Source organism: Grammomys surdaster, unplaced genomic scaffold (genome assembly GCF_004785775.1).
Source record: "Grammomys surdaster isolate TR1022 unplaced genomic scaffold, NIH_TR_1.0 133, whole genome shotgun sequence".
Classification (NCBI taxonomy): Eukaryota; Metazoa; Chordata; class Mammalia; order Rodentia; family Muridae; genus Grammomys; species Grammomys surdaster.
In genome coordinates this window covers 1,965,672-1,975,201 of record NW_021604591.1, presented here as the reverse complement: position 1 = coordinate 1,975,201, position 9,530 = coordinate 1,965,672, and the positions used below count along the sequence as shown (strand labels likewise).

General features: G+C 37.6%; 1 protein-coding gene across 3 annotated transcripts in view; it reads right to left on the bottom strand.

The window, feature by feature from the left end:
- Positions 1 to 9,530, bottom strand: part of Exoc6b (exocyst complex component 6B) — a 456,985-nt gene that overhangs the window by 270,981 nt on the left and 176,474 nt on the right. The gene's annotated exons all lie outside the window — the stretch shown is intronic.

The window sequence follows — 9,530 nt, the reverse complement described above, 5'->3', positions numbered from 1 at the left end:
GACAGGACAGGACAGGACAGGACAGGACAGGACAGGACAGGACAGGAAAGGAAAGGAAAGGAAAGGAAAGGAAAGGAAAGGAAAGGAAAGGAAAGGAAAGGAAAGGAAAGGAAAGGAAAAACAGTAAGGAGGTTTTTCAAAAAACGAAACTATCAGAATATTCAGCAATCCCATTACTGGGATTCATTACCAAAGGAGATGAAGCCAGAATGTTGACTGGCTGTCTGTTCTCCAACATGCTTTGTAGCACTATTCACAATAGCTAGGAAATTACAGCAATCTATGTGCTCATCAGTTAATGAATAATTGTATAATATAGATAAACAATGGAAAACTAGTCCTCCATAAAAATAAATGAAATGCTATCACTTTTTGACATGAGTAGACTGAAGATCATTACATTAAATGAAAACAAGCCAGGAGCAATATATCAATACTGCTTAATCTCACTACAATGTAGAATATGAAAAGCTGACCCAAGAAACTTGAAAGAATAGTGGTTACCAGAGGCCAACGAAAGCAGAAGTGAATGGCTAAGCAAGGGGTACTGAAGAAATGGCTCAACAAGAGTAGGAAGATCTGGGGTGCTAAAACAGGGTAGGAAATAAAATACAATTAAGAATTACACATATCAAAAAGGTACAAGTCTGGGCATGGTGATTAACACCTGCAATCCCAGCAGTTAACAGATGAAGGCAAGATGATAGTGAGTTTGAGGCCAGTGATGGAGGGCTACAAAGTAAGGGAAATCTACCTGGGTTACAAAGCAAGATCATATTTGAGCAAAACAAAACAAACCCACTATAAGAAAGGATTATGAATATTTCTACCAAAAGGAAATGATGCATTTGAGAAGATAATATCAGCCAGATCAGACATTAGGCAAGTATAAAAACACAAAAATCAGCCCTCCCTCCATTCCTAGTCACGTGCCCACTATGCTCTCCCCCCATTTCCTTTAGGGCACTCACATCATCTAAAAGTGTCTTATTTATTACCTGACATTTTATCCATTCTGGATCTCTGGAGCTATCATACAGAATAAATGTCAAAAAAGCAAATACACAAATAACAACAAATCTACAATTTAAATCATTAAGATGTTTTTTCTAAATTAACACAAATAGAATCCATACAACTATAAATTTCATAAATAAGCACACTTTAAATTTTTTGAGATAGTTTTGGTGTATAGTCCATATTACCTTTAGACTCTGGTTCTTCCTGTCTCCTTCACCAGTGCCAGGGTTATAAGTGTATACCACCACGCTCAGCCTATGGCCTACATTTCATATCTCAAACAAACAATTTTTTAAAAAAACACAGTAACTTAATATCTGTTGTGTTTTATTTGAGGTTCAGTGAGAAATAAAACAGGTCAATGAACTATGAGAACTCCAATCTAAAAGAGCCCAGTCATCTTAGCTGCTGGTTTTTTTTCAAGCACCTTGTGTGGTCTATAGGCTTTTTCACACAGCGCCTTCTCGGAGCATCCTACATCTCACTCGGTTATTCTACAGCTGTTTATCAGCTTATTTCACAATGTGGAAAAGTGTAGGAGCTCTACATGAGTTGAGTTATGAGAACATGAACCGTCCTTTTACTGGGGCAGCCTGGATTCAGTAGACAGATTATCTACTCCAGTGTCCAAGTCCTAATGACCAGCACTCGACTAGCGTTCCTCGATAAGTGGGTCACAATTCCTTCGAGGTTAAATGATCCTTTCACAGGAGTCACCTAAGACCATTGGAAAACACAGATAATTACATTATAATTCATAACTAGTATCAAAATTACAGTTACGAGGTAGCAACGAAAATAATTTTATGATTGGGGTCACCACAACATGAGAAATTTATTAGAGTGTTACAGAATTAGGAAGGTTGAGAACCACTGCCTTAGACTATAGCTTGTTTGAGTTACAGAAATTCACCAAGTTTAAAACTTTTCTTGCTCCCAAAATTTAAAATAAGCCCATTCTACCTGTAAGTTTAAAAAAACACTCTCCATGACACCTGTTATTAAGAACCAAAAACATGCATGAACTTCAGCTATGAATTTTGCTTCTGTTAAGAAGACCATTGTTATATATGTCAATTACATAACTGTTCCAATAAACTAACCCCCCCACACACACAGAACAAAAGGAAGCTCCTTTGTCTCTTACGTGTGATCTTACGGATTAAGTCACAGGCAGTGGCCACAGTCACTGATGGATGGCCCTCACACAATATTAAAACTACCAGAGAAATATATTAAAACAGTATCCAGAAGGAAGACACCTTAGGTAGTAAACATAAAAATTTTTCTAAAATTTTCAAAGAAATTTGACAGAAACAAAATAGATTATAGGAACATAAAATATAAAAGGAAAAGAGAAAAACCATGTCAACTATGTCTCACAGGCTACCTGAGATGGGGGAAATATAAATATCACACCAAAGATCTGGGTAATGGTATAAAGATAGTATAATTTCCAAGAGCTGTCTGAACAAAGAAGGTGGGGCTGGGTGAATGACTCAACCTGCAAAAGTACCTGTCTCACAGAATGAGTCCATGCACAGACTTGTACACACACACACACACACACACACACACACACACACACACACACATCTGGCACAGTGGCATGTGGCTAATCCCAGCACAAGGGAAGCAGGGACAGGTAAATCCCTAGAATCTGGCCATCTAGCCTAGCCAAACCAATGAGTTCCAGGTTCAATAAGAGAGCCTGTCTCAAAAAGTAAGCGACAGTGGAGGAAGACATCAAATTTCAGCCTCTGACCTCCATGTGCACATACACCTGCATGCACCTGTGCACACAGCAAAATCAACTCACTAACCACACACACACATACACACACACACACACTCAATAGACCTGAACAAACCAACTGTGTGGAGCATATCATGGGAGAGCACACTAGCTAGTGGAACAAGCACATGAACAACCAGAAGGAAAATACAGGGAGATACAGGGAAAGATAAGGCGAGGGTCCAGCATAGATTACTCAGGCCAGGTACAAAAGTTACTTTATTTAGGAAATAATGAGAAACAACACAATTTCAATTTATATTAAGCTTGAGATTAAACTGTATTTACCATCACTCAGTGTCCTGTGTAACTGTGTCTTACTTCCTTTGTTGGAGCCTGAAAAGTTATATACTGTGTCTAAAATTGTCTACATGGCATCATTGCTTAACACACATGAAAACACACAACTAAGCACACTTGGGAAGTTCAATTATCTCCAAATATGCTTTTTTCTTTCTTCTTTTTTTGTCTGTTGTTTTATTCAAAGCCAAGTGATATATATGCCCATGGGTAATAAGGTCATGGGGTTAAAAGAGCATTATGACAATTAGAACAAACCAGAGCCCATTAGTCTACATTGCAGGAAGGTTATCACGAGAAATGCTCTTCCTGTGTCCTTATCAATGCAGTGCACAAAGTATTTGCCCTCAGTTCTTTCTCTGTGATCTACACAGTGTTTATTCCTATCTAACCGCACCAGGCACTGGTGGGTCAGTGAGTCTCTGAGGCCCTGAGACACAGTAGAAGAGTGGCAGGAACCTGCAAAGTGTCAGAATAGACTCTGAGCCGCTAAACACTTGAAGGCAAAACTGTTCAGACTTAAAAAAAAATTCTCTAAAGAAAATACTTAAAATGTGTTCTTACTACTTAAATGTACTCAAGATCACCACTGGGGGAAAGCAGAATGTGTCTGGCTCTTTTCTATTTGTCTAAGTTGGTTTCTCAAAGGTGCAATTTGTATGTATTTTAGATACTGAGGGAATGTACAAGAATGTTTTGAAAAAATAAAATCCATGAAAATTAAAATAAAACAATTACAAAGTGGGCCAAGTGGAATAGGGCCTAAAGCATATAAAGTCACCTAGAGTTCTTAAAAAATTCAAGTAGATAAACAGACAAAAACAAAGCTATTCTAAAAGATCTGGAAAGAGCACCCACTTCCCCTTCTATTCTTGTTCCCAGGACTTTTTAGAAACAACTTTCCAGGTCTCTTACAAAGCAGCTTGCCTCCAGATAAACTAAATTATGAGCCTTTTGAAAAGTTGTTCTGATCATCTTGTATCTTTCAGCATAATCAGCCATATATGATAGCTTTAGAAACATAACTTTGAGAGAAGATACTTTTATTAAACTTCTTCTGTCATAACTTCATACATACTCTGACAGCTCTCATTCTAGTCCCCCAGTCCCCTCAGGCCCCACCCTCCCATCATCTGTTCTGCTAATCTCTTTCCCACATTCATATCTTTGTGTTTGTGTTCCCCTGATTTTGATTAGGGCCTTCTGTGTGGACTTGAATTTGGAAGAACCCATTGAAAAGTGGTGGGTATGACAGAGCATACAAAACTAAAGACAATAGTTCCCCTTTCCCAAAATCCATCAATAGCCTACAGTTTAGCAGTAGAGGTAGGGTCCCATGAGCCTCTCCCCTATTCACAACTGACTGTTCAGGGGACTTCTCTTGTAGAGGACCAGTACAAGTAATAGGAGCTGCTCTGAGTCCATGACTGCACCAGTTTTGTTGTGTCTGAAGAATGGGACTTCCCTGTCCTTCTTCTTCCAGCTCTTACATGCTTTGCACCCACAATCTTTGCTAGCTTCAGTTGTGATAGTGTAAATGACTTGTTGGGAGCAGAGCCATCATCTAACACTTGCTGCTATCTTCGAGTTTTTACAGAATCAAGAGGTTGAGAATAAGTAAGACTTAAAACTAATCATTTTGTCCATTTTACAACCCCAATAGTATCATAAACTTTTCAATTATTTATTTTCTAAAACATTTTAGCTAATAGTCAATTTTTATCAAAGTTAATTAACAAATTTTATTAAGAAATTTAAGATGAAGATCAGGGTTATGAACAAATCTGAAAGCTAGAAATCCGTACCAATATGAGCAGCTCTGATCAACAAAAGGAACGATGGAGGAAGGGAGGAAGGGAGGGAGGGAGGGAGGGAGGGAGGGAGAGACGGAGGGAGGGAGAATATGTGCTGAAACTTAGCACATTTTTTTACTAACAGTTCTCACCATTATTTATAAACCTCTGTGCTGGATCTTTCTAATATACGTGGTCAGAAAACAGCTACTAGCTTAGTTGCAAAGGATATCATATCGTTAAGAAAAAAGCAAGTCATCAGCTTGTCATACAGAAAGGCTGCCTAGGGATAGAGATACATGACAAGGTAACAGACTCCTTTTGAAATACGTTTTACCTTTAGACCAGGCAAGGCTTCTAAAATGACAGAAAAACCAAGATGGCAAGATGCTCTCAGGGACCTCAACACATTGGGTACTCAAGTAGACCTGGCATTAGCTATTCTGGGGCACAGATGTATACTCAACAGATTGCTGCCTCTATAATAACATGGAGTAACACTCTATTCTTTCCTGTACTTCTCTACAGTCTCCTTTTGCTACTGAAGAACAGAACTGCAGTTCTTAAGATTCGTGTAATAACTAAGGGGTTGGTGTGTGCATTAAGAAGCATCTGGATTACTGCTAAAATTGCTAAAGATGTCAGAATTCTAGAAAGAAAACTTTTTATTATAATACATATGCATAAAAATACATAAATCCAAGGTGTACAATTTGTCAACAGTTTTAATATGGGAATTTAAATTGTTAATGATGATATAATATAGATAACTGGAGACCACGATGCCACTAGGAAGGAAGATTACAAGTGAAATCTTAGAAACAGAAGGTCTGGCTTAATTCACAGGCTTGCTTTTCTGTACACCCATAATAATACCCAAGCGTCCTGTTAGATGCTGTGCATAAGACAAGTTAGCATAGAACCTCAAGATGACTTAGAAAGATGCTTCAGTATATAAAGGAGCTTAAAGTATATGCAAATCCTGTCTGGACTGAAGTTGATTTGAAGGCTGCAACCCATAAACACGGCAGATAACCTTGGGTCAATAAAGGTTTCACAAAATATGCAAGGCAGACTCATTTATGTATTCACTAGACAGACAGTCCATCCATCTTTACAGGAACAATGCACAATGTACAATAACGCCCGTTATTATCCATCACTTCCTCAACAGGAGAACTTTAAGTTTGTTTTTTCCTTTAAACAACTGTTTTTCTCTAATGACTATGACGTTTTACTTCCTCACCTGCTGATCTCTAAACTATATGTTTGTTAGTTGTAAATTGAAGACTTAAACCGCACCAATTGTTTAAAACAACTCTACACAATGCATCTACCTTTGCCCCCACACACTTCCACTGTATGATTGCATCAAGGCCCGAGTCTCCACCATTATCTGACCCTGTTCACTTTCTTCCCTCCCCTCCACCCACCAAACTTTGTCCTTCCTGTCAAAGTTCAACACTTCCTAGAAAAGTCTCACTGCCTGTTTGATATTGTACTTCACTTTAGTCACCAAAGGAAGAATTTACAGGTGCTTGGCCCCATCTATAAGACCATGACCGAAATCTGACCTCCTGTTACAATACATGAACTTCTGCCCTACTGATAAGGCTGGCTGATATAAGTAGGATTTTTCAAATAATCCTTTGGGAATTTATAAGCAGCACAGCCATAAAGGGGGGTGAATGGAAGGTCGGTTTCACTAAAAATAATAAATATTGCCATGTTTATTCAAAGTGTGCCTTGTTATGCTTCAGGCCAAAAGTTCAGATAAACACTATTGTAAATGACAAAATATTAGAACTTTTTGTTACTTGTGTTATGATCCTTCCGTTGAACACCAACAGAACTGCCTTCCACCCCCACCATGTAAGTCTCTGCCCTGGCACTGAATAGCATGTCCTGAGATGAAAACACTGGATTTGCTTAAGGGTCAAAAGAAGGGTGGCTATCTCTTACAATCAGAAACAAACACTGACTATTATATACTGCTAATATTAATTGGTGAGACAAAAAAAAAAAAAAACACCAGATAGAATTAACACTGTACCTGCCCTAAAAGGGCTTGTCATCTATTGATGAATAATCCACTAGACTATGACGATTAGTACAATAAACACAGACACACACACACACCAGGCCCTAAATAAATGTGGAGAAGAGATCTGCTGAGCTCAGTCTGCAATATTAGGAAAATTTGCTAGAGGACAGGTATAAAATAAGTAAGAAACGGGAAATTAAAGTGAAATAGAATTTTTAAAACACAATAAAATCCGAGTATGATTGAAGTAGAAGGGCTAATATGCAAAAAGGATGACAACTACAGCATGCTGCAGAATTTGAAGACAAGATGGTAAGCAACAGGAAATGTGGAAGACCTCTATAGCGCCATGACAGGTTTTGTTCTTCAACATTTCAGTGTCTTACAAGATAGATGGTCAGTAAGATGAAGTAGGTAGCTCATTTTAGACATAGCAAGAGGTAAGTAACTGAGCTCCCTAAGGGTAGAGGGAATACTTAAGGTAACTGTTTTTCACTATTAGGGTAGAGGAAATAAGGTGATTGTTTAACCAGCTATGATAAATATATGAATGGAGGCAATGGCCTTATGATAATAAAATTCAATTATATTTACAACATCTACATGTCTAGAAAACCCAAAAAGAATGTGGCTTTCTAACTAGTGATGAGAAGAAATAATTATGGCTTCAAGACCACTGAAATTTCAGAAGCCTGTAGGGCCAGTGAAGTGTGAGAGACACATTGATGCTAAGTTTCTACAACCTGTGGAATCTCCATAATGAGTGCACTGGTTTTCTTTGTTTGTCTGTTTGTTGCTATTGTCATTAGGGGAGATGGAACCCAGTTCCTCACACAACGCTAAGCACATACTCTACTACAGAGCTCATGCCCAGTTCTAGAACATGCACCTTCTAACAACAAGAAACAGAGCAGAGGCACAAGTAGAACTCTGGCAGTAGTGAAGGGCACAAAGAAGATGAGCTGAAAAACACCAGAGTAGGCAGCAAGTGGTTAAAGATGCCAACAGCCAGTAGCTGGGCAGAGGAGACATAGGCAGGGTTTAAGGTCCCAGGGATAGGTTTGTAAGGAGACCAAAAGGAGAAAAAGGAAGGTGGACAGAGAAGACACCATGGGATAAGAATCTTAAAATCATGGCCATGAGTGCTGACCAACTGGAGTTAAGAGCAGGCCAGATGGAACATAATAAGTAGTAACTCAGAGTTATTGATAGAAAAGTAGATTTTAAAAGCATAGAGAGTAGACATCTGCCCAGCTTTAATGCTGATAAAGGCTTATTATAAATTTAAAAAAAGAAAAAAAGACTGGCAGAGAGGAAGAAAACCATGCTATAAAAGGGAAAAATGAGATTAGGAGGTTGAGAGATAAAAAACGATCAGTAAGGTCAAGGTCCAGAAGAATACACACTCAGAAAAGTGAGGAGAGGGACGATAAAATCTGGATTGATCCAAATGAAGAAACAAAGACAATATTAGAAAAGAAGAAATTAGTGTTACATGGTTGATGTTCTAATTCTCCATTCTGAAATTCTCTTTTGCTCAAGGCCTAAGACTAATGCTTACTATATTAGAAAATGAGAACATTGTAATAAATATTTATGCTGACTAAACATTTTTAAATATTCTATGAGAAGCTGTACTTTACCATGAAGTAATGTGCACATCTGACATTAACACAGCTTTACAAGTAACAAGAATATATCCTCAGCTCTATAAATTCTGCACCAAGTTACGTGTGCTGTTAGCATCCTGTAGTAAAGTTGATATTAGGTTTCACTCAGAACCCCCATAAGTCTGAACTAGGACTTATATGTTTATAATATAATAATATAATATGTTTATACGTTCATAATATAAATTATAAACATATATTACAAAACACTTATCATCAGCTGTGAATTTGGCAGCTCTATGAATGGTTCTAAAACCTGTGCAGGCCAGGTAAAAATAGTTTTAAACATTATTACAGAAAATTTGTGAGTATCAAATATTTCACGCTTCAAATACTAATGCATAGAATCCTGTTCCAATTAAACAGTTTTCTAATTTGATCACTTCTAAACCAATCTGTAATTAAGCCTATATGTTCATTATAAATTAAGAAATAAATTTAAATTGTCAATTTAATTGATAATAAGAATCTATATCTCCTGAGTACATGCTTATACTTCACAGTGCATGCTTCTGGAAATCTATGTCTGGATCAGCAAATGACAACATCATCTTACCAGACACCTGCCATTTATTAAATGTCAATCATTTCCCAAGGACTGAGTTGACATTATTTCACTGTCAATAACTACACTAAGCAGGAAATCATTTTCCCACTTCATATATACATAAGTGTGCTGCTAGACCACCCTAACACACAAGATAGTAAGTATGCAAGTAAATTATTTTACTGGTCTGTTAGAATTCTCACTTGAGGCAAATTTGTTCTGTTTTCATAAAAGCTTAACGAAGCTTATAAAAGGCAGCAAATAGCAGTAAAACAGCACTGCCATGCTACCATCATTCTGAAAATACACTTTCATCCTGGTGCATTGCAATCATTTAGAGCATAAACCCTCACTTACCTAG